Source organism: Zingiber officinale, chromosome 9B (assembly GCF_018446385.1).
Source record: "Zingiber officinale cultivar Zhangliang chromosome 9B, Zo_v1.1, whole genome shotgun sequence".
NCBI classification, from domain to species: Eukaryota; Viridiplantae; Streptophyta; class Magnoliopsida; order Zingiberales; family Zingiberaceae; genus Zingiber; species Zingiber officinale.
Window position 1 is genome coordinate 91388826 of NC_056003.1, and position 25232 is coordinate 91414057.

Below are 25232 nucleotides of genomic sequence, written 5' to 3' on the forward strand. Positions count from 1 at the left end.
TACAAGTAACAATTTGACATTTGATCTAAATGAAGATGTAAGTATTCTAGAAGTTGAGGTTCTGAATCTTTGTACAACACTTGTTGATTACTTTGAACCTACTTGGAGTGAGGAGGAAGGGCATTATACTAAATTGGAGAGGAATTACAATGTAATACAGATGTACAAGAATTCTTAGCTGATGATATGTAGATTGAACAATATGAAATTCTCCCAGAGCAGTACAGTGACTTAGAGGAGGAGTTCCCAATAGCCGACGATCGATATATTTTAAATTCTCGATTGCTCCAAAGGCCAATTGAAGATGCAACAGATGAGTATGAATTTTGTGTTAGACAAATTTTTCCTTCTCGACAAGAGTTCAAGAATGCACTTGTGAAATATGTCATAGTTAAACAAATGAGATATAACCCAGTTGACACCTGAAAAAATAAAGTAAAAGTCATCTACTTCAATCAGCTATGTACATAGAGAGTAGTTGCCCAGGGATATAAAGTTCACTGTTACAGAATATGTAATGGAACACCAATGTGGCACCATTAGGGAAAGAGTTGATCATCAAGCATACTCTTCCTCCTTTGTAGCGTCTTTTATTGAAGAGCAATTTGTTGCTAATGAATAGTACAAACCAAGTATGATTATATTAGATATAAAAGCTAGGTTTGGAGTGACCATATCATACAGAAAAACATACATAGCTCGGGAGAAAGCGATGAAGAAGGTCGTTGAGATTATGACCAAGCATATAGAGATCTTCTACTATATTCGCATGAGTTAAGAGTCAGGGATCCTGAAACTTATGTGGCACTATACAGGAATGGTGGTAATCAGTTCCAGTATTGTTTTCAGAGTTTGGAGCTTGTCGAAGAGTATTCAGGTCTTATCTACATAAATTGATCAGAATTGATGCTACACATCTAAGAAGGAAGTATCCGGATGTGTTATTGATGACTACAACAATTGATGCTAATGACAATGTCCTCCCAATACCCTTTGGAATCACTGAAGTTGAATGTGGGTCTATATGGGAGTAATTTTTGGATCATGCGAAGAGATTCTTTGTTGTTAATGCACAATCAATGATCATAGTACCAGATAAATATCGTAACATTATACAAGCAATTAAGAAAGTCTACCCAACCGCCCATCATGCTTTCTATTACCACCACATGTCTTGCAATATAATAACAGATAATAGTAGTAGGTCAGCTTTAGGCTTGTTTTGGGCAGTAGCACAAGTAAACACAACACTCGAATATGATCTCATAACATGCTTGAAAAACATCCAGATACCCATAAGTGGCTTCAGAACATTAACCCTAAAAGATGGGCTAATGCACACTTTAGTAGGAAAAGGTATACAATGCTAACCACCAATTGTGCAGAAAGTTTAAATACTTTGTTCAAGCATATACGTGAACTTCCCATAAATAGGTTAATTGATAATACCATAAGAGAGGTTGTTCAATGGTTCTTTAACCTTAGGAAGGAAGTCTCAAAATGGTATGTTGCTTTGACACCTCATGCTACAAAAGAAATAGATTCAAGGAGAGATAAAGCTAGACGATATAAAGTCCACCCCTACTCTTAATCTGAAATGGAAGTAGAGATATAGGGTACTTCATTCATTATTGATTATGAAAGAAAATATTGTAATTCTGGGGACTTTCAAATTTCAAGACTGCCTTGCTCACATGTTATTGCCATCATCATTCATCGGAACATGGATACACTCCCATATTATGAGCATTATTTTCATTCACAGAATTAGAATGCGACATACATGGATCATATTTACCCCTGTTGAAGAAAAGAATTTTAGCCTAGAGGTATAAATAACATTATAGTTCTATGTCCCCATAGCCTTGTGCAGCCGGGTAGGCGAAAGAAGGCATAGATCGAGTGGAAACATAATGGGAATTTAAAAATCAAATGCAGCCGGTACAAACAACTATGCCATAATCAAAGGACTTGTAGAATGTTGTCAGCCCCTGATTCTTGACTTACTTGTATATGTATACAGGAATACTCTGCTTGATTTATATAATTTGTAAGTAGGAGGAGTGGATCCATATATTTTGTATACAGTACATCTATAGTGTTGTAAGAAAAATAGCTGTGCAAAGTGATGTTACTGTTATATCTTTGTATGTAGTATTTATTTTTTAATACAGTGTTATCTATGATATGATAAGTGTAAATCAATCCCAGCAAGGCAAAACTAATACTTTACACCATATCTCTATTTTGTAAACTAAAAACTCGCTAGTAGTTGTAAATTTTTAGAAATATAATAGGTTTAGTCCAACAGTACATTTCAACTCTATAGCTTGGGGTTGGAAATTTTAATGTCTTGTAAATTTATTTTCAACTCTAACTAAGTTGTGACTTAAACAAAATGAGTGTTGTTGTGCTTAAAAAATAAAATATGAGAGTGGTTATTCATTGAATACAAATCAGGTGCATTATTCTATGTCAACTGACACGCCACAAGAACTTCATCGGTAGTAGTTAAAACTAAGTTTGACACCATATGTAATTTCTCCTCTTTCAAACCTTCCTAGGGAACGTAAATTTGAAGAAATCCAAATACTTTAGGGTCATCAGTGGATTTCAGTAAAAATCCACTGATGGACCTAGACAGGTCCAATTGCACACATTTTAAATATTGTGAGTTTCTAGTGTTGTGAGAACTCCAACGGTGTTATATATTACTTATTTAAAGCTCTCTAGAGGTGCTCTAACGTAACGGTAAATTTCAGCATGATTGTGAGTTTGATATGGGATCATATCAGGCCCAACGTGGGCCTTATATGATCTGTCCTTGGCCGCTTTGTTCATTTATTACAACCAAGATTTTGATCCCGATATCTAAAATTTCACACCATATCTCAGGTCTATAAACAAAAAACTTGCTAGCAGTTGAGATATTTTTCAGAAATTCAAATAGGCTAGCACTAACAATTAGATTCAAGTCTAAAAGGGGCGCTTAGAAATATAAAATAGTCTTGTAATTTGATTTGAACTAAAATGAAGTTATGGCTTAAACAAAATGAGTATTGTTGTGCTTGATAAATAAAATAGGGCAACGATTGTTGTTCATTCAATACAAATCAGGTGCACTATTATATGCCAACTGACATGCCACAAGAACTTCATCGGTAGTAGTTAAAACTAAGTTTTGACACCATATTTAGCTTCTCTTCTCTCAAATCTTTCTAGGGAACGTGAATTTGAAGAAATCCAAATACCCTAGGGTCATTAGTGGGTTTCGATCAAAATCCACTAATGGACCTAGACAGATCCGATTGCACCTATTTTAAGTCTTATGAGTTTCTGGTGTTGAGTGGACTCTAACAGTGCTATATATACTTGGGCCTAATATGATCTTATATAGGGCCCAACATGGGTCTTATATGATCCCATATCAGGCCCAATTTGGGTCTGATATGAATAATTGGGCCTGATATGAGATCATATTAGGCTCAATGTGGGCCTTATATGATCTGTACTTGGCCGCTTTATTAATTGATCACAATCAAGATTTTGATTCTGATATTTAAAATTTCACACCATATCTTAGGTGTGTAAATAAAAAACTTGCTAGTAGCTGAGATATTTTTTAGAAATTCAAATAAGCTAGCACCAACAATTGGATTCAAGTCTATAGGGTGCGCTTGGAAATATAAAATAGTTTTGTAATTTGATTTAAACTAAAATGAGGTTATGACTTGAACAAAATGGTTCTTATTATTTTTTTTTAAAATAAAATTTGATAAGGTTTATTGTTCATTGAATACAAATCAGATGCAATGTTCTATGCCGACTAGTACGCCACAGTTAAAAAAGTAAAATTAAAGAAAAATAAAATATAAATACAAATATATATATATATTAAAAATAAAATTAAAGAAAAATAAATTAGAAAAAACTTATATAGATTAAAAAAAATCATATAATGAAATGAAATATATCTATAAAATATAAAATATATTTTTATAATATTTAAAAAGGAGTAATATATAGAATAAAATAAATAGATTAAATAGAAAATAAAGAACTTAAATTAAAAAATTATTAAAAATACAATTAAAATAAATATATATATATTAATATTAAATAAAAATAGAAAAAAATAGAGTATATAGATTAGATTTAAAAAAAATCATATAATGAAATGAAATATATAAACAAAATATAAAATATATTTTTATAATAAAAAAGGAGTAATATATAGAATAAAATAAATAGATTAAATAGAAAATAAATATATAACTTAAAAGTTAAAATTTTGATAAAAATAAAACAAAATAATATATATAAATATATATTAACTATATATATATATATATTAATATTAAAAATAAAATTAAAGAAAAATAAATAGAAAAAACTTATATAGATTAAAAAAATCATATAATAAAATGAAATATATCTATAAAATATATTTTTATAATATTAAAAAAGGAGTAATATATAGAATAAAATAAATAGATTAAATAGAAAATAAAGAACTTAAAATTAAAAAATTAATAAAAATAATATATATATATATATATATATATATTAATATTAATATTAAATAAAAATAGGAAAAAATAATAGTATATAGATTAGATTTAAAAAATCATATAATGAAATGAAATATATAAATAAAATAGAAAATATATTTTTATAATAAAAAAAGGAGTAATATATAGAATAAAATAAATAGATTAAATAGAAAATAAATTACTTAAAAGTAAAAAATTTGATAAAAATAAAATAAAATAAAATAAAATAAAATAAAATAAAATATATATAAATATATATTAATATTAAATAAAATTAAAGTGAAATAAATAGAAAAAAAATAGAGTATATAGATTAAAAAAAAAATCATATAATGAAATGAAATATATCTATAAAATATAAAATATATTTTTATAATATAAAAAAGGAGCAATATATAGAATAAAATAAATAGATTAAATAGAAAATAAATAAATTAAAAGTTAAAAAAAATAAAAAAAAATAAAAAAATAGTTATATTAATATTAATATTAAAATTAAATAAAAATAAAATAGAAAAAAATAGAGTATATAGATTATACTACTAGAAAACTAGGTTTTTGAGATAAAAATTTTAAGACAGTGACAAAATTTATCTATAAAATTTGTCTCAAATATTAAGTAATTAAGACAATAATAATTGATGTCTCAAAATTTATATGGAGACATTAAATTTAATACAGTATTTAAGATTTTGTCTCAAATTCAACTAAATAAGGCACCTAATAAAGACAGTTAAAAATATAATTATATAAGACATTTAAATAAGACGGTAAAAAAAGTATGTCTCAGATTATATTGAATATTGTTCATCAGAAAGGTCATGGTAATCGTCACGGACTCTATCGTTCCAGTTCTAATATCATTTCATTGAACAGTCAGGTATGCAGTGGCGGATCCAGAAATTCAAACATGGAGGGGCGATTATTGGCATAACAAGAGGCAGTATCCTCTATCTCCACCCGTGAAACCCCATAATACTAGGGGTTACACCGTCGACAAGGAGGGGCGATCGCCGATGCCGCCCCCCCTTTGGATCCGCCCCTGACGATATATATATATATATATATATATATAGAGAGAGAGAGAGAGAGAGAGAGAGAGAAATATTTACAAATTTAACTTAATAGAATTTTTTTAATTTATAATTTGTGTTTAAACTATTGATAATTTAAGAATTATGAAAATAAAACATATTAAATATTTAATGATGTACTAATCTTTTATATGCCTAAAGCACTAAATAACATAATAATCATGAGAATAAATAATAAATTTATTATATATATATATATATAGAGAGAGGATGATATTAATTAAAATTTAATTAAATTAAATTTATTTAGCTAAATAATAAAAATAATATAATTAATAGTTAATAAGAAAATAAATTTATATGATTATATAGAATTTTTTAAAATATTTTAAAAATTTTAAATGAATTTTTATTATATTATATTTTTCAAAACCTTCGGGACTAACCTAAACTCCTTCGCTAACCCCTCTCTGCCTCCTTCGCGAACCCCCTCTCCTCCTTCGCGAACTCCTCTTTGCGAATCCCTCTCCACCTCCATCGTGAACCCCTCTCCCCCTCTCCTCCTACGACTCTCTTCACCAGTCGAAACCCTAAACTCCCTCTCTGTCCAATCCCTCTCTGGCGAACCCCTCTCTGTAGCGGTCTGACTCAGCACTCTCTGTTCCCTCTTCGTGGCGGTCTAACTTGACAATCTTCATTTTGTAAGTACCCCGTGGAGGTTTTGATGTGATCAACTAAGTCAAGTTAGGTCCTGTTGTTGTTTGATGCCTTGTGTCTAAGTGTGCAGGAACTTAGGAGCACAAGAAGTTGAGCAAAAGACACAGGTAGCATGAATGACGGCACGAGAGAGAGCCGACGGGCTCGATGTGTCTAAGGGACAAGGTGCTGCGGAAGAGTACGCAGGTGGACGAGGAGGCGTGAGGCATTTTCGAGGGACGAGAAGCCAGAGCGGAAGGTTGCTCGAGAAGGCTGGGAGTGGGGTTTGGATGAGCCCTATTCTGGATGGCCAAAATCACCCAAGCGAGCGGAGCCGGAGCGGAAGATCCGGACCGAGACGAGCAGAACCGAAGTAGAGGGCCCGGACCCATTCCGGGCGCCCAGAACCCTTCTAGGCGCTCGAAACCCAAATCTTATCATGATCAATGTGCAGGCAGGGATAGAATTCTATCTCACTCCAGGCTCCCGGAACCCTTTCAGGTGTCCGGAAAAGAGCTATAAATATAGCCCTGATTTCAATAATTCAGACAACAACTTGTAAATCATTTTCTTTCTATTCTACTTTTGATTGTGAGCTATTAACGTTGTAAGAGGCTACTCCACCCGAAGGAGATCTTCATAAGTGCGCTTCATTTTCCTTAAATTAGTAATTTTCTGATTGTAAGCCAAGTAATTCTCTTTGTGTCTCTGTTTTTTTAATTAGTCTCTTATTTTTTAATACAAGTGTTCATAATTAAGTTATAAGTCGAGAAATGGTTGAGTTTATTTGTGCAGGACAATTCACCCCTCCCCTCTTGCCAGCCACCAAGGGACCAACACGTTCCCTCTCAGTGGTGGTCTAACTCGACGCTCTTCGTTCCCTCTTCGTAGCGACCTGCTTTCGATGTTGAGTAAGCGGTTGATAGAGTTGGATGTGTTTGCCTTTGATACATTCTTGATAGTATATTCTTTCCAAACCCATGTTCAACACTTTTCATTAATTTCGTAACAAGACTCTATATTGGTTCTACATATTTATATAATGGTATATGCTGATATGATCAATATGATGATTGAGCATATTCTGGAATGAAGCTCAGGGGTGATGATCCCGTTGCTACGAAGGATTTCATTTTTAATATTCAGAAGAAAGTAACTGAATTTAGATCTCTTTCTGATGACAGTCAAGAAGGGAAGCAAAGTATTAGTAGAGTGAATTCTTATCAATGTGCTCCTTTTATTATCTACATACCAATTTGTACACTATCTTACTTTTTTGTTCTTCATTTACAGATGAAATTCATGCTCGAGAAGATATGTAATATAAAAAACAAGAAAATGAGATCAAAAGAGGTCCCTGCGTATCATACACGGATTAGAAAATGGCTACAAAAGGTATTGTCTTGTAGCTTCAATTTATTTAATGATTTTTTGTGCAAAGTTTGTGATGGGTCAATAATCAAACATCCAAACCTTTATCCGTGCCAAGACTTGTCAGGTTATGCCCTTGTGTTTGTTTAAAGTAAGAAAAAAAGTCAAAGTTTCCAATTATAATTTAAGTCCTATCAAAGTAGTCAATGCACAAGCAGTTGATTAATAGTGAGCTCTACGAATGCTATTGATTGCTCTTGACCGTAGCATATGCTCCGTGCTGCGAATGTTTTGCACTGTGAATGTTCTTAACAACTCCTACAATGCACTGCAAATGCTTTTAACTGTAGCATGTGGGTGCGCTGCGAATGCTCTTAACTGCAGTGTGCGGCAAATGCTTTGAATGTTGTCGATTTCTCTTAACCGTAGCACATGCTCCACGCTGCAAATGCTCTTTAACCACAGCACGCAGTGAGAGCTGTGAATGCTCTTAATCACAGTGTGCGACGCATGTTGTTGATGTCTTATGACTTTTAACAGCTTGTAGTTATGCAGCATGTAGCATGCAATGCGGATAGCATAATTGCGTCCTGCGGATAGTCATTTTTGTTATAGTGTTCTCAACAAACAACCTTATCTTTTGGAGGTACAAGTGATATAGATATAGATGATAATATGTTTAGGATGGTTCAAGATGTTTTTGTTGTCAACAATAGCTATGATTTGGATTAGAAGATGATTTAGTTGGGATGGATGAAAAAGTCAGGTGATATATGAAATTATTGGTTGTTTTTTTCACAAGTATAAGGATTGGGTAACTGACATGTGCATTAGTAGTTGATTTTCTTGGTGCAATCAACCTCTAGGGTTTAGATGTTTGACAATATGACCAAGCGTTGACCCAAACAAGAGTTGATGTTTGGGAGAGAGAGAGAAGTCTAGTTAAGTCTAGATGAAGCTAGGTGGTGGAAGTCCCGGTGAGTGAAGTCAGACCCTAGTGAGTGAAGCTAGGTGGTGGAAGTCCCGGTGAGTGAAGTCGGGCCCTAGTGAGTGAAGCTAGGTGGTGGAAGTTCTGGTGAGTGAAGCTAGGTGGAGGAAGTCCTGGTGAATGAAGCCAGACCCTAGTGAGTGAAGCTAGGTGGAGGAAGTCTTGGTGAGTGAAGTCAGGCAATGGAAGTCCTAGTGAGTGAAACTAGGCAACCCTAGGAGGTAACCCTATGTTATACTTGATATCTGTTAATACTGTGCTAACTCAGTGTTGCAGGGAAGCTCAGCTAGGTCGACGGGCTGACCAGGTAGCTGACACGAAGTCCAGACGGGTCGAAGGGATGACCGGACGTCTGGCAGGTAAGTACAGGTAAGTCATTGGAGGAGAGTGACTGTGAGAACGTGTTTCCGGGAAGGGAACATTAGGTGTCGATCTGACTTAGATCCATTTCGGACACCTAAGTCGAGATCGTGACTAGTTTCCGGTCTCGAGGAGACGGAATCTAATTAACATTTTATTTAATCATAAACTGTGCTAACACTTTATTTTGCAGGATATATAATTGCATCGGACTAACGTTTTCGTGTAGGTAGGAAGCTGCCGAAAAACATGGGTCCGGGCGCCCGGAGGCAAGATTTATCCACAAACGTCGCTTCGCCACGTGGAGATCCCTAGTTGGCTCGGCTACGTCATATTCAGGGCGCCCGAAGGGATCCAGGTGCCCCGAACCTCCTATATAAGGAGGTAAAGGCTGGAGTCACTACAACAATGAAACAACACACAAACTGCTCTCTTGTGCTCCTGCGACGCTGCGAAGGCTCTCCGACAAGTTCTACTTTTCTGTTTCTTTCTAATTATTGTCGGGTTTTCCTTTTCTAATTAATTCATGCACTTCAATTCTGTAATTACCTTTCAAACAATTAGTGATTGCCCATCGAAAGCACCCTTGTGTGCAGGCCTTGGAGTAGGAGTCGACAAAGGCTCCGAACCAAGTAAAAACGACCTTTGTTAGCGTTGTGTTTTCAGTTTTCCGCTGCTTACTCTATACGATATTTTTGAATCGCTATTCACCCGCCCTCTAGCAAAATGCTTTGATCCAACAAGTGGTATCAGAGCAGGTACCACTCTGATTTGGTGTAACTACCAATCAGGCAAAGGGGTTTTTTTAAAAGAAAAATTAGATATCGCTTGTTCTTAAAACGCCTTTCATTTTTTCCCTCCAAAAATATTTTTGAAAATTTTATTTTCATTTTTTCACCATTGGTTAATATTAATAAAATACCGCATTTACCAAATTTTGAAATAATATTTTTTTAATATTTTATTGATATGTTATTAATATTTTATTATTTTTTTGTGAAATATTATATTGTTTCTCCAGCACTGCTAATCCAAGACCAAGTATTGGGGATCTTTTTGTTTGTTTCCTTGTGTGCAAGATTAATGTCTCTTTTAGAAGGACCGAGCATCCACGCACTGTTGGATCGTAGACGTTTGATAGGGGGTGAATATCAATTAAAAATTTATCGAGATGCGTACGCAGCGGAAATAATAAACGAACAACGCTAACACAAGTATTTTTTACTTGGTTCGGAGCCTTCGACAACTCCTACTCCAAGGCCCGCACTCGTCGAGTGCTTTCGTTGGGCAATTCACTAGCAATTCGGAAAGTGTTACAATAGTAAAGTATAGAATTGCTTTTAAGAAAATAATATCGACAAACAAGAAAATGAAAACAGCAACACTTTGTCGGAGAGGCGTCGCAAGAGCACGGGAGAGTAGATCGTTCGTTGTTGTTGGAGTTTCAGCCTTGACCCTCCTTATATAGGAGGTTCGGGGTGCCTGGAACCTTCAGGGCACCCTGGTTGTGACGTAGCCGAGTCAATCAGTGAGCTCCACTTGGTGAGGCAACGCTGGGATAGAATTTCACCTCCCGGGCGTTGAGATCCCTCTCGGGCGCCCGGACCTCCGGGCGTTGAGATCCCTCTCGGGCGCTCGGACCTCCGGGCGCTCGGATCCATCCCAAGCACTTGGACCCCAGTTTTCCAGCAGCTTCCTTCCTGCAAGAAAATGTTAGTCCAAAGGCAAACATATGATGTATATATCCTGCAAAACAAGGTGTTAGCACAGTTTAAGTTAAACAATTAGAGTATTAGCTATATTCTGTCTCTCCGAGACCGGAATCTAGTCAAGATCTCGATTTAGAGTTTCGAAATGGTTCTAAGTCGGATCGGCGCCTAAGTTCCCTTCCCGGGAACGCGTCCTCACAGTCACTCTCCTCCAGTGACTTACCTTCACTTACTTGCCAGACGTCCGGTCAGCCCTTCGACCCGTCTAGACTTCATGTCAGCTACCTGGTCAGCCCATCGACCTAGCTGAGCTTCCCTGCAACACTGAGTTAGCACAGTATTAACAGAATTCAAGTATAACCTAGGGTTACCTCCTAGGGTTGCCTAGCTTTATTCACTAGGACTTCCATTGCCTGGCTTTACTCACCAGGACTTCCTCCACCTAGCTTCACTCACTAGGGCCTGACTTCACTCACCAGGACTTCCTCCACCTAGCTTCACTCACTAGGGCCCGGTTTCACTCACCGGGACTTCCACCACCTAGCTTCACTCACTAGGGCCCGACTTCACTCATCGGGGCCCGACTTCACTCACCGGTGTTAGGATCCTTCGTACGGCTAGAGAGGGGGGTGTGAATAGCCGACCCCAATCTTTCTCGTTTCTTTCTACAAACTAGGGTTAGCGCAGCGGAAAATACAACAAAGAAACGAAAAAGAAGAAAACCAAACCTTAACACAAGGATGTAACGAGGTTCGGAGATTAGGGCTCCTACTCCTCGGCGTGTCCGTAAGGTGGACGAAGCCTACCAATCCGTCGGTGGATGAGTCCCCGGAAACCCGGCTAATAGATACTCCTTGTGGGTGGAGAAACCTCACCACAATTTTTGCAACAGCAATAGGAGTACAAATAGGAACAAGAAAACAAGAACAGAAATGTAAACAACACTTGCTTGCCTTCTTGAAGTCAGCAGGAACCCTGGTGAAGCAGTAGCTTCTCGGATCCAAGCCTAGCTAGAAAACCAGCAACAGGAAGAAGCTCACGCGAAGCTTGAGCACCCAACGAGCTCAACAAAGCTCAGCAGGAAGAAGATGCAGAAGCTTCAGGCAGGAGAGAACTTCCAGAAGGAAGAAGAAGTAGCTTCAGAGAGAATCTCACCGAAGTCCTGTAGCCCTCTTTTATACCTGCGAAGAAGAAGAGCAGAGAACTAGCCGTTGCTACGCAATGGCTAGTGCGTGGACCGATCAGGCTGAAGCCTGATCGGTCTTGGGGACCGATCAGGACCTGTGCTGATCGGTCCCCAGACCGATCAGCACTCTTCACAGAGAACTCGCCCAAGTTCTCTGATCGTCTCCTGATCGGTCTGTGGACCGATCAGGGTGCATGTGGATCGGTCCACAGACTGATCCCCTCCTTTTCTCTTTGCCTTCTGTTCGCTTTCTGATCGGTCTGCAGATCGATCAGAAGAACCTCAGTAAGCCACTGATCGATATCTGATCGGTCACCAGACCGATCAGATACCCAGCGTATCGCTGGATCGATCCACTGATCGATCCAGAGCTTGAGTTTTGCCCAAACCAAGTTCCAAGTCTTCCAAACCAATATCCGGTCAACCTTGACCTATTGGTATCTCATGCTTAGCATCTGGTCACTCTCTTGACCTGCTAAGACTCCCTACCAAGTGTCCGGTCAATCCCTTTGACCCACTTGGACTTTTCTCTTCGTGTCAAGTATCCGGTCACTCCCTTGACCTACTTGACTTTCTCAACACCAGATGTCCGATCACCCTTGATCCGTCTGGATTTTTCCTTGCCCGGCTTCACTCATCAGGACTTTCACCTAGCTTCACTCACTAGGGTTTTTACCTGGCTTCACTCACCAGGATTTCCAATCTGCCTAACATCCCAGTTAGGACTTTCCCACTGCCTGGCTTCACTCACCAGGACTTTCCACACTGCCTAACATCCCAGTTAGGACTTTCCCACTTGCCAAGCTCCCTGCTTGGACTTTTCCCGTGCCAAGCTCCCTGCTTGGACTTTTCCAGTGCCAAGTCTCCATACTTGGACTTTTTGCGTGCCAAGCTCCCTGCTTGGACTTTCCCAGTGCCAAGTCTCCATACTTGGACTTTTCAGGTCAACCAGGTCAATCCTTGACCTAGGGTTGGACCAATAAATTCCCAACCATCTATTCTTGTCTCACATCAAGAATAGAACTCTCTCACGAGTGTTAAACATCAACATGCAACTCAACTAGGTCAATCTTGACATAAGGTTGCACCGACAATCTTCCCAAGTCAAACATCAAAATACAACTCGAGTCAAGTCACCTCGAGTCGGGTCAACCAGGTCAACCTTGACCTAAGGTTGCACCAACAATCTCCCCCTTTTTGATGTTTGACAAAACCCATAATCAAGTTAGGTTAACCCGATAACCTAACTTAGGTTTTCCACTCATCTTCCAATGTCCAATGTTCTTTCCTTGAACATTCTCTGGACATTCTCCCCTCAGGTTAACCCGATAACCTAACTTAGGTTCTCCAATAATTCTCCCCCTTTTTGACACACATCAAAAAGAATTCCAATGTTCTTCCTCGAACATTCCTTGACATTCTTCCCCTAGCTTAGGTTAACCCGATAACCTAACTTGGGTTCTCCAATAACTCTCCAATGAACACTCTCCCCTTTTTGACACACATCAAAAAGAAAAAGGAGGGTATCAAGGTCAAAAGTTTCTTCCTAATGAAAGTCCCATACCTTTCATTGAAACTCTTAATTTCTCCCTTGATACTAAACTCAACAATCAACTTAGTGATAATCCCATATCACTAATCCTCAAAAGCCTTAAGGAGTAAAAACTCCCCCTAAAAGTCAACTCCCCCTTGACAATTAGGTAAAACTCCCCCTAAAGGTCAACTCCCCCTTTGACCATTGCACCAACAATGTCTTTGAGAGTTCCAAACCTTTAGAAATCCAAAACACCACTTCCATAACTGAAATTTCAGACAACGAAAAAATCGAAATTGACGCATACGATCGGTCCCCGATCGATCCCTTCACCGATCGCACTCGTACTCGGAACTCAGGATCGGTCTGCAGACCGATCCACATCTCTGGATCGGTCCGCAGACCGATCAGATCTTCTCGGATCGGTCCCCGGACCGATCCGACCTCAGATCGTAGATTTTCTGATCTCCCAGTTCAGAAACTCACAGAAAATTACAGAAAATTCCAAAATTACGAAACTTTGAGGATACATTCCTCATATCATACACTATCAAGGAAAAATAGTTTTCTATGAATATAGTTTCCATTTTTCAATCTTGATACAAAGTTCAAAAACTTTGAAATAGTTCAAGTTTAACTCAACTTTGTATCACAATGTTCAATGATGAATACTATCACTAGGAAAGCTTCATCAAGGTTTTTCAAATCAATTTTAAAATGCTTTTAAAACCATTTGAATTTAGGACCATAATCTTAGAGCTAGATGTACATGACTTGTACACAAGCTTTCCCTATGATCCTTAATTTCTTGAATTAGGGTCATCTAGGTACAAGGACAATGCACCTTGATCCTAACTCATGATCCTAATATCTCACACACATCTAAGGTGTATCAAACCACATTCAAGTCAATTTGATGTGAGATATGGGTTAAGGTCAACTTAGGCTAAGTTCTCATGCATTTTCTAAACACCAATTTGATCTCAATATCAAATTATATGTTTGTCCTCAAATCAATTTCATTGATTATAATGCAAGAGATGATGACATGGCATATAATGATATCATAAGTAAAAACATGTGCCAATGTCATGATGTCATGGCATAAAGTTTGAAAACTTAAATAAAGCATGACATATAAACTAGCCTAAGCATTATCATGACATTTCAAATGATAATAAAATGAATATGATGTCATGGCATGGCATATGACAACCAATCATGGCAAGTTAGCACAAATAAAATACCTAAATTCCCTATCTAAGTATCCTTAGCCTTAGCTAACTTAAAATCTAACCCTAGATTGCCCATATATCCCTAAGAGAAAACCAAAATCCCAATTATGGTATTTCTCTAGGTTTTCTTAAATTGTGCCAAATAAGATTAAAATCGATATTTTTCAAATATGGCACAATTTACTCTTCAAGGAGTAAATAATAATTCTTTTTCATTTTCAAAGGTTATCAAAACCTTGAAAATGCTCCTTGAGTGTCAATTTCCTCAAAGTTGGGTTAACTACCCTTCTAATTGGAGTTGACACTCTCTAACCCATCTATGGGATAGAGAAGATACTCCTAGGAACCCAATATCTATGTGAGCTCATTGGGTTCACTAAATATTCACTAGGGATGACTTCCCTAGCAACCCTCCTAATGACCCTCCTAGGCTTTGAAGCCTTGGTCATTTGGGACTCATCAAGATCAACTCTAGGGGTGACTCCCCTTGTGACCTTGGTGGTGGTCTTCCTAGTCCTAGGTTTTGTTCCATAATCGAATGGAACACTATGATAAGTGGGCTTGACCACTTGAGACTTAGGTTTGTGACCCAAACCTTTCTTGTCCTTGGACTTGGGTTTTTGACTCTTAAACCCTAGAGATGACTTCTCCATGTTTTTAAGAGCCTTTTCTAAATTATCAAGTCTTGACCTCAAGACTTGATTTTCCCTCTCTAATACCTCAAGTGTTAATTTGTCATTTTTCTTTGAGGTATTCCTAGGCATATGTCTAGATGATTTGGGATTTCTACCTAGATTTTCCTTAGCCTTAGATGAGTTAATTCTAGGGTTGGCTTTCCTAGTGTTATCCTTATCTAGGCTCACATGTTTGGCACCTAAGCATGTGTATCGATTTCTATAATTAACATGCTTATCATTCTTGACAATAGAAATAAGGCTACTAGCATGCATCCTACTAGAATTGCAAGAATGTGCCTTAGAGATTACCTTAGGGTTTGCCCTAGCTCCCCCTATACATGTGCTCGATCTCTTGTCCTTGTGAGATTGCCTTCCTCTCGGACATTGGCTCCGATAATGTCCCCTTCGCTTGCATTGGAAGCACACCACGTGCTCCTTGCCCTTGCGTGTTGGGACTCCGGCTTCCTTGACCTTTGGTGCCGGTGGAGTCTTTCTAACCCTCTTTGGACATTTACTCTTGTAATGTCCATACTCCCTACACTCAAAGCACATTATGTGTAATTTATTTGAAATTGAAATGCTTGAGTTACCTAGGGTTGAGGTGGGATGTATGCTTTCTTCTTCATCCCTTCCGGAGATAGAAGCTTCTTCCTCTTGCTCCATTCTTGAAGAAGAACTCTCCTCCTCTTCTTCCTTATATGTTGAGTAGCCCTCAACTTCTAATTCCTCTTCTCCATGATGTGAGCTACTTGGCTCACTTGACTCCTCTTCATGGCTTGAAGTGGAGTTCCCCTCATGGAACTTAGCCAAGTTGTTCCACAACTCCTTGGCATTGTTGTATCCATCTATCCTACACAATATATCGTTAGGTAATGAGAATTCAAATATTTTCATTACCTCGTCGTTGATTGTGGATTGGTGAATTTGCTCCTTCGTCCACTTCATCTTCTCAAAAGGTTTTCCTTCTTTATCCATCGGAAGAGTGAAACCTAATTGTACACAAGTCCAATTTTCAATGTTAGTCATAAGGAAATACTTCATCCTTACCTTCCAATACGCGAAGTCGTCGCGATCGTAGAAGGGTGGAATGGTGATGTCTTCTCCGAGTTGATCCATCTCTAGCTTTGCTCCCACGGGTGTTGATCCGATGAAGAGCGACCTTGCTCTGATACCACTTGTTAGGATCCTTCGTACGGCTAGAGAGGGGGGTGTGAATAGCCGACCCCAATCTTTCTCGTTTCTTTCTACAAACTAGGGTTAGCGCAGCGGAAAATACAACAAAGAAACGAAAAAGAAGAAAACCAAACCTTAACACAAGGATGTAACGAGGTTCGGAGATTAGGGCTCCTACTCCTCGGCGTGTCCGTAAGGTGGACGAAGCCTACCAATCCGTCGGTGGATGAGTCCCCGGAAACCCGGCTAATAGATACTCCTTGTGGGTGGAGAAACCTCACCACAATTTTTGCAACAGCAATAGGAGTACAAATAGGAACAAGAAAACAAGAACAGAAATGTAAACAACACTTGCTTGCCTTCTTGAAGTCAGCAGGAACCCTGGTGAAGCAGCAGCTTCTCGGATCCAAGCCTAGCTAGAAAACCAGCAACAGGAAGAAGCTCACGCGAAGCTTGAGCACCCAACGAGCTCAACAAAGCTCAGCAGGAAGAAGAAGCAGAAGCTTCAGGCAGGAGAGAACTTCCAGAAGGAAGAAGAAGTAGCTTCAGAGAGAATCTCACCGAAGTCCTGTAGCCCTCTTTTATACCTGCGAAGAAGAAGAGCAGAGAACTAGCCGTTGCTACGCAATGGCTAGTGCGTGGACCGATCAGGACCTGTGCTGATCGGTCCCCAGACCGATCAGCACTCTTCACAGAGAACTCGCCCAAGTTCTCTGATCGTCTCCTGATCGGTCTGTGGACCGATCAGGGTGCATGTGGATCGGTCCACAGACTGATCCCCTCCTTTTCTCTTTGCCTTCTGTTCGCTTTCTGATCGGTCTGCAGATCGATCAGAAGAACCTCAGTAAGCCACTGATCGATATCTGATCGGTCACCAGACCGATCAGATACCCAGCGTATCGCTGGATCGATCCACTGATCGATCCAGAGCTTGAGTTTTGCCCAAACCAAGTTCCAAGTCTTCCAAACCAATATCCGGTCAACCTTGACCTATTGGTATCTCATGCTTAGCATCTGGTCACTCTCTTGACCTGCTAAGACTCCCTACCAAGTGTCCGGTCAATCCCTTTGACCCACTTGGACTTTTCTCTTCGTGTCAAGTATCCGGTCACTCCCTTGACCTACTTGACCTTCTCAACACCAGATGTCCGATCACCCTTGATCCATCTGGATTTTTCCTTGCCCGGCTTCACTCACAAGGACTTTCACCTAGCTTCACTCACTAGGGTTTTTACCTGGCTTCACTCACCAGGATTTCCAATTTGCCCGGCTTCACTCACCAGGACTTTCCACACTGCCTAACATCCCAGTTAGGACTTTTCCACTTGCCAAGCTCCCTGCTTGGACTTTTCCCGTGCCAAGCTCCCTGCTTGGACTTTTCCAGTGCCAAGTCTCCATACTTGGACTTTTTGCGTGCCAAGCTCCCTGCTTGGACTTTCCCAGTGCCAAGTCTCCATACTTGGACTTTTCAGGTCAACCAGGTCAATCCTTGACCTAGGGTTGGACCAATAAATTCTCAACCATCTATTCTTGTCTCACATCAAGAATAGAACTCTCTCACGAGTGTCAAACATCAACATGCAACTCAACTAGGTCAACCTTGACCTAAGGTTGCACCGACAATCTTCCCAAGTCAAACATCAAAATACAACTCGAGTCAAGTCACCTCGAGTCGGGTCAACCAGGTCAACCTTGACCTAAGGTTGCACCAACAACCGGGACTTCCACCACCCGGAGGCAAGATTTATCCACAAACGTCGCATCGCCACGTGGAGATCCCTGGTTGGCTCGGCTACGTCATATTCAGGGTGTCCGAAGGGATCCAGGCGCCCTGAACCTTCTATATAAGGAGGGTAAAGGCTGGAGTCACTACAACAATGAAACAACACACAAACTGTTCTCCTGCGACGCTGCGAAGGCTCTCCGGCAAGTTCTACTTTTCTGTTTCTTTCTAATTATTGTCGGTTTTCCTTTTCTAATTAATTCCTGTACTTCAATTCTATAATTACCTTTTGAATAATTAGTGATTGCCCATCGAAAGCACCCTTGTGTGCAGGCCTTGGAGTAGGAGCCGACAATGGCTCTGAACCAAGTAAAAATGACCTTTGTTAGCGTTGTGTTTTCAGTTTTTCGTTGCTTACTCTATACGATATTTTTGAATCGCTATTCACCCCCTCCCCCCTCTAGTGAAACTCTTCGATCCAATAGTTTTCACAATATTTTTTGGGGGGGTTTTATTAAAAATTTTGGCGATGTACTGTACATATTTTTATGTTGTAGATAAATCTATTTTACAGGTGCAAAAACTTGAAAGGCACAATGATAAAGGTAAACACATGAACCATCATTTCTTATTACGAGATGAAGATGTTTGTTTAATTTGGGGTTGTTTGTGTTGTATTTGGGATGTTAGTTGCAAGAAAGAGGATTATATGTTAGATGATGAGATTTCTTATTGAAAAGTTCCATTTATTGATATTTATGAATAGTATATAATATAAATCATCTTTACCTCTAATAAGAGTTTTTTTAATGTTCAGGATTCTAATGAAGAAGGATTATAGAAATTATCTCAAGATTATGAGGAGTTGTTGTTTAGGCTTTCTTGTTACTTTCATGGGAAAAGTAGCTTTTTTCTTATCAAATTAATGATGGATATGTATTGACTTGTAAGTTAAAAAAATATTAGAATTTTATATTATGTATATCTCTTTTAATTTATAAGAGAAAGTTTTTCCTTCTGTTTTGAAATGACAATTTGATAAATTTGATCTAAATTAATTTGTATAGTAAATGTTCTTTTAAGACTATTAATTTTCGTTACAAATGGCGCTAACAAGTCAAAACATTAGGGGCAGTAATTTACTGTCTTCACTTTTATTTGAGACGGTACATTACCATCTCAATTTAGTGTCTCTAGTTTTTTCACAGGATAAGACATAACATTTGAGACAAAAAAAATAAATGTCTTAAATACTTTTGAGACAATTGAGCAACTGTCTCATCACTGTCTTAAAAAACATTTGAGATAGTACAACTGTCTCAATATTTTTTTAAGACACTTGTATTGGGGACAGCTGCATTACCATCTTATCATCGTCTTAAAAATATTTTGAGACACTAAATTTAATTTAAGACATATTTTGTTGCATCTCAAAAAGTATTTTTTTTCTAGTAGTGTTAGATTTAGAAAATCATATAATGAAGTGTATAGTAATATATAAAATAAAATAAATAGATTAAATAGAAAATAAATAACTTAAAAGTTAAAAAAAAATTAAAAATATATTAATATTAAAATTAAAGAAAAATAAAATATAAAAAACTTAGAGTATATAGATTAGATTTAAAAAATCAGAAATGAAATATATAAATAAAATATAAAATACATTTGTATTATATTAAAAAAGGATTAATATATAGAATAAATTAAATAGATTAAATATAAAATAAATAACTTAAAAGTTAACAAATTAAAATAAATTATTTTCAGCCGTTGGGCATGATATTGGGGGATATTAAGTCATAGTATGAATCACAACACAAGCTCACACTTTCCTGCTTTGGCTGCCGTCGTCTTCTCGAAGGCAACCTACGTAGCTCCATTCGAGGCGTGCCTCTAGCACCAAAACATCCAACCATTAGTTTTGTACGTAGCTCTGTTGCTTATTTAGTGATTATTTCTATAATGGTTTCACCTAGGATTTCTGTTATTGTTAAGGGCGTATTAGAATAAGAGCACAACCATTATTACGGAATCTATGAGTTTTTTTCTGTGTGTGATTGTTGATTTATGGTTGCTAAGTTCAGAATGGCTACAAAAGGAGCGTCGACAAGTAGAGGTGCTGCTTGACCCAGTTATCCAAGTTATGTCAACAGAGGAAGAATTAAAAGAATGAATTGGAAAAATACTCTTTGCCATTTCAGGAAATTTATTTCTTTTGTTAAATCAGCTGTAAAACAAGAATAGATGATTTGAGTCACATCCTTTTCATGGATTCTCGACCTCACTATTAGTTCTTTTGTAAGAGCTCAGGTTTAGAATATGTTTGATAATTGGGATCAGGAGAAACAAAACTTTATCTTCCATGGGAAAAAATTGAAATTTACAAAGGTAAATGTTGCATTTATTCTAAGCCTACCTGATAATAGAGAGATAGTCCATCTCGATTTAAAAAAGGCCTCCAACCCACTATACATGGAGTATTTCCAAGAGTCTGATTGTTCTACCAAACATTTGGAGAAACTTATAAAGAAGTCAAGATCAAATGACAAGTTGTTCTGTCAGCTGTATATCTTGTATTTTTTTTTTTTTGCAATTGTTTTATTTTGTGGTAGTAGCAGCATTCTTAGAATACCTGTGTTATCCCTAATTGGCTGTGTAGATAATTTTGACAACTTAGCTAGGTTTAATTGGTGCAGTACGGTATACAGTTTCTTGGCTCCTCAATTAGAAGTCATTGGGTTGGAGCTTATATTTAGATCAAAACCGCTTATTGTTGATTCACCGCCCAAGGCACCCTTGCTGAAGGGATTTCCAAATATTTTGGCTATAAGTTAGATTATATTTATCTCATGATATTTGCTATGAATATTATTTATTTTTATAATCACATTATAGGTATGGGTGTGTGAGCACATCAATATCATTGATCCATACCATCTTGAACAATTTCCTAGAATCCTACAGTGGAGTTGGTCTAACTATCATGTTGACCCAATTAAAAAGTTTATAGACCGTGTGACTGTAGATAAAATTATTGTAAATTTAATTTTAGCAGAGTCAGAGTTATATTTAGTACCACACCGGGCTCTTCCAACTCAAGCCATTGAGTTGATTGGCCAAGGATCTTCACATCAAGCCTAAGAAGGTATACTACAGTGCCCAGAGATGGTAGAATGTAGTCAGTGTAAGGAAAAGGGAGAACAAATTGAAATTTTAAAGCAACAATTACATAAAGCTGTTAAAAGTTTGGAGGATGTTAAGAGTAGCATGGCCATGGTCATAAATGAAAAGGATAGTCTCTTAACAGTAAAGGATATTTTAATTGCTGAGATGGAGTGTATGCTTAAAGAAAAAGATCTTCAAATAAGTGAACTTTGTGAGATACAGGATAGGAGTGCCAAAATTGTTGACACTAACAATGTTGTTGTGGATAATAGAATTTTAATTGTAAAAGATAAAATCATAGTCGATGCCCAAAATAAAATCAAAGAGCTCCAAAAAGTGTTGTAAAACAAAGGTCTCAAAAGAGCCATGAGCATCCCCTACCACGGATAAAGAGGGCATATAACCTAAGCCACCAAGACTACTAACTAATTTTGGACTAGGCCCCAAAAGAAAAAGAACTCAGAGAAAACATATATCTGAATGTAAAAAAAAGGAAACAGATTGCTCAGGATGTAGAACCAGAAGCTCCTGCCCTATCAAAGACTGAAGATACATGTTCATCAAATATAGAAATAAAATGTGTTGAACTTAAGAAGCTCAAGACCAAAATATTGAAGGTAGGGTCGATTATAGGTAATTCGTTCTTTTATAATCCTTAATGATATGTTAGTATTTGAATTTTTTCAGCAAGTGAAAATATTTTTTAAGAAGAATAAAGATAGCGTGATAGTAGATGCATTATTAAAGCTGAGTTAGTTAAAGTAAGTTATGGTAGCGTAGTTGAATAATCATGTAAACCAATAATGATTATTGGAGTTGAATAATAATTAATAGTGCTAACTATTTTTTTTTGTTCTTGACTGATTATGTAGGGTTACGGTGCTTCCAATATGGGCCAACAATACTTTCTCATTATATATGCAATCTTTTATAACAATATTTGATTCGACTCAATACACCAATGGAGATTGCGTAAATGTTTATTGAACTATTCTAGCTAATGAAGCCAAAACCTCTAACTCATCATACTACCCATCCATATTTTGTGGGGTTGGATTTAAAGTAAGTATTTGAGCACCTGATCTTGTTTTTATATATATTGGATGTAGTCAACTTAAATTTTATCTTGTTTACATAGAAAATGTTTGGAATAATGCACGTGGACACATTGAAACAAAGTGCTAAAACTGATGAAGACAAGCCCATTAGACATATTTTATGTCTTCTAAATAATGAAGATGATCATTGGCATCTAATGGTCATAGACCTGGAGGAAGGTCATATAATTCATTATAACTCTCTCGGCGTCACAGAAAACTACACTGCTATTTTTGATAAAACTATAAGTATTATGTTATATATATATATATATATATATATATATATACACACACACACACACACACACAAAATAAGCATTGGATATGTATTAATTACTAATGTCATTTATGTGTAGGTGTCATTTTTTAAGGAGCTAAACTGGTCATACTATCACATATGTCATAGTGGTTTAGCACCTTTCTCTAGGAGAGACTTTAAATCGATTAAAGTAAATGGTCCCACACAAAGTAAATTGTAAGTATTTGTTTATGTTACATCATCTTTACCTCAAAATAGACTCTTACAAGTTTAATATTATTTTCTTATAGGTTAGATTGTGCTTTTTTTATGATGGGCTATGCAGAGAGTTTGATGTTTCAGAGATCAACGGACTTTATATAAGCTGAAATGCTCTTATAGATTTAGTCTTGGATATAAAATAATGACTGACAAAAGCTTTAAATTGTAAATTATATATTTGTAATTAAAAATAAGTATAATATGTTATTCTTGTAATGATATACTATTTGTTTAAAGAAAAATTATGTTATATCAAATTTTAGTTGAACAGTTGTAAAATTTTTGAACTATATTTCTGTGTTTTAGAGTTTGAATTACATATAAGGCCCACGTTGGGCCTGATATTATCACATATCAGACCCACAATTAGGCTAAATTTTTTTATACATTCGAGTACCTCTAGAGAGCTTTAAATAATGTGTACCTTAAGGATTTTAATGAACAACACACCTTATCAAATTTTAATTTACAAAAACAACCACCAATTTAAATTATCACATATCTAGTGTTGAACCTAACCTATTTGAATTTCTAAACTAAGTCACAATCCGTAGCAAGTTTTTAGTTTATAGAAGGGAGATATGGTCTCAAGTTTTAGATATTGGGATCAAAAACTTAGTAGTGATTGGTTGAACAAAGTAGCCAAGGTCCCAATCTATCAGACCCACGTTGAACCTGATAGTATCCCATATCAGGCCCATAATCATGTTGAAATTTTTCTTAACATTAGATCACCTATAGAGAGATCTTTAAATAAGTAATGGATAGCACCGTTGGAGTCCTTACAAGACTAAAAACTCACAAGACTTGAAATGGGTGCAATCAGAGATATCTAGGTTCATCAGTAGATTTTAATCGAAACCTAGTGATGGTCGTATGGTACTTGGATTTCGTTAAATTCATATTCCCTATGAAGATTTGAGAAAGGAGAAGCTATATATGGTGTCAAAACTTAGTTCTAACTACTACAAATTATTGGAAACCCAAGGTTGTTTTGGCGTGATCAACAAGTTAAGTTAGGTCCTGTGTATTTTTAACCATGTGTCTAAGTGTGCAGGAGCTTAGGAGCACAGGTAGTCAAGCGGAAGACGCAACTAGCGAGAAGGACGGCACACGGTGCATCCGAGGGACGAGGCGCTATGGAAGAGTACACCGGCGGACGAGAAGGAAGCATACGGTGGTTCAGAGGGATGAGAAGCCGGAGCAGAAGATTGCTCGAGGAGCAAGAGACACAGCTAGCGAGAAGGTTGGCATTGGGTGTGACTGAGGGACGAAGACTGCGGATGAGTATGCTGGCGGACGAGAAGGAAGCACGCGGCGATTCCGAGGGACGAGAAGGCGGAGCGGAAGCCTGCTCGAGAAGACCGGAAGTTGGGTTCGGGTGAGCCCTATTCCGGATGGCAGAGATCACCCAAGCAAGCGGAAGACTCAGTCTGAGGCGAACGGAGCCGGAGCAGAAGAACCGGGCTGAAAAAAGTCAATGGGGTTGACATTTCCAGCCGGGGCGCCCGGACCAGTCCAGGGTGCCCGGAATGCTTCCAAGCGTCCGGACCTGAACTTTGACAAGGATCGCGTCAATCGTGATTTGAACATTGGGGGATAAAGTTTTATCCCCCCCAGGGCGCCCGGAACCCCTTTGGGGCGCCCCGACCAAGGCTATAAATACAGCCTTGGTCCAGAAGCTTTTAATCAACACAAGCAATTCATTTCCAACACTTGTACGCTCAATTTCTAGATTAGCTTCTCTGTTTTGCACTTCAACGTTGTACAAGGCTTCTCCGCCTGAAGGAGTATTTAGTGTTACATTCTCCTTGGATTAACAACCTCTCCGGTTGTAACCAAGTAAATCCTGGTGTGCCTCGTCTTTTCTGTTTTTCTGTTTAAGTTATAATTTATGCAAGTGTTTTGTTGAAAGATCGAGAAGGGTTGTATTTTTTTTGTAGGCTATTCAATCCCCCCCCCTTCTAGCTGGCTCAACAGTCCAACAAGTGGTATCAGAGCCAAGGCGCTTCAGGAGGACTAACCGTCGAACGAAGCAACTGAATCGATGGCCGGAGCAAACATCTACCCACCAACATTCAAGGGGGAGTTCGCGCTTTGGAAACGACGAATGGAGGTATTTATTAAAACAGATTTTAGTATCTTATTAATTTTGAAATATGGTTATGAAGCACCGAAGAATGTGAACGGAGAAGAAATCGAAAA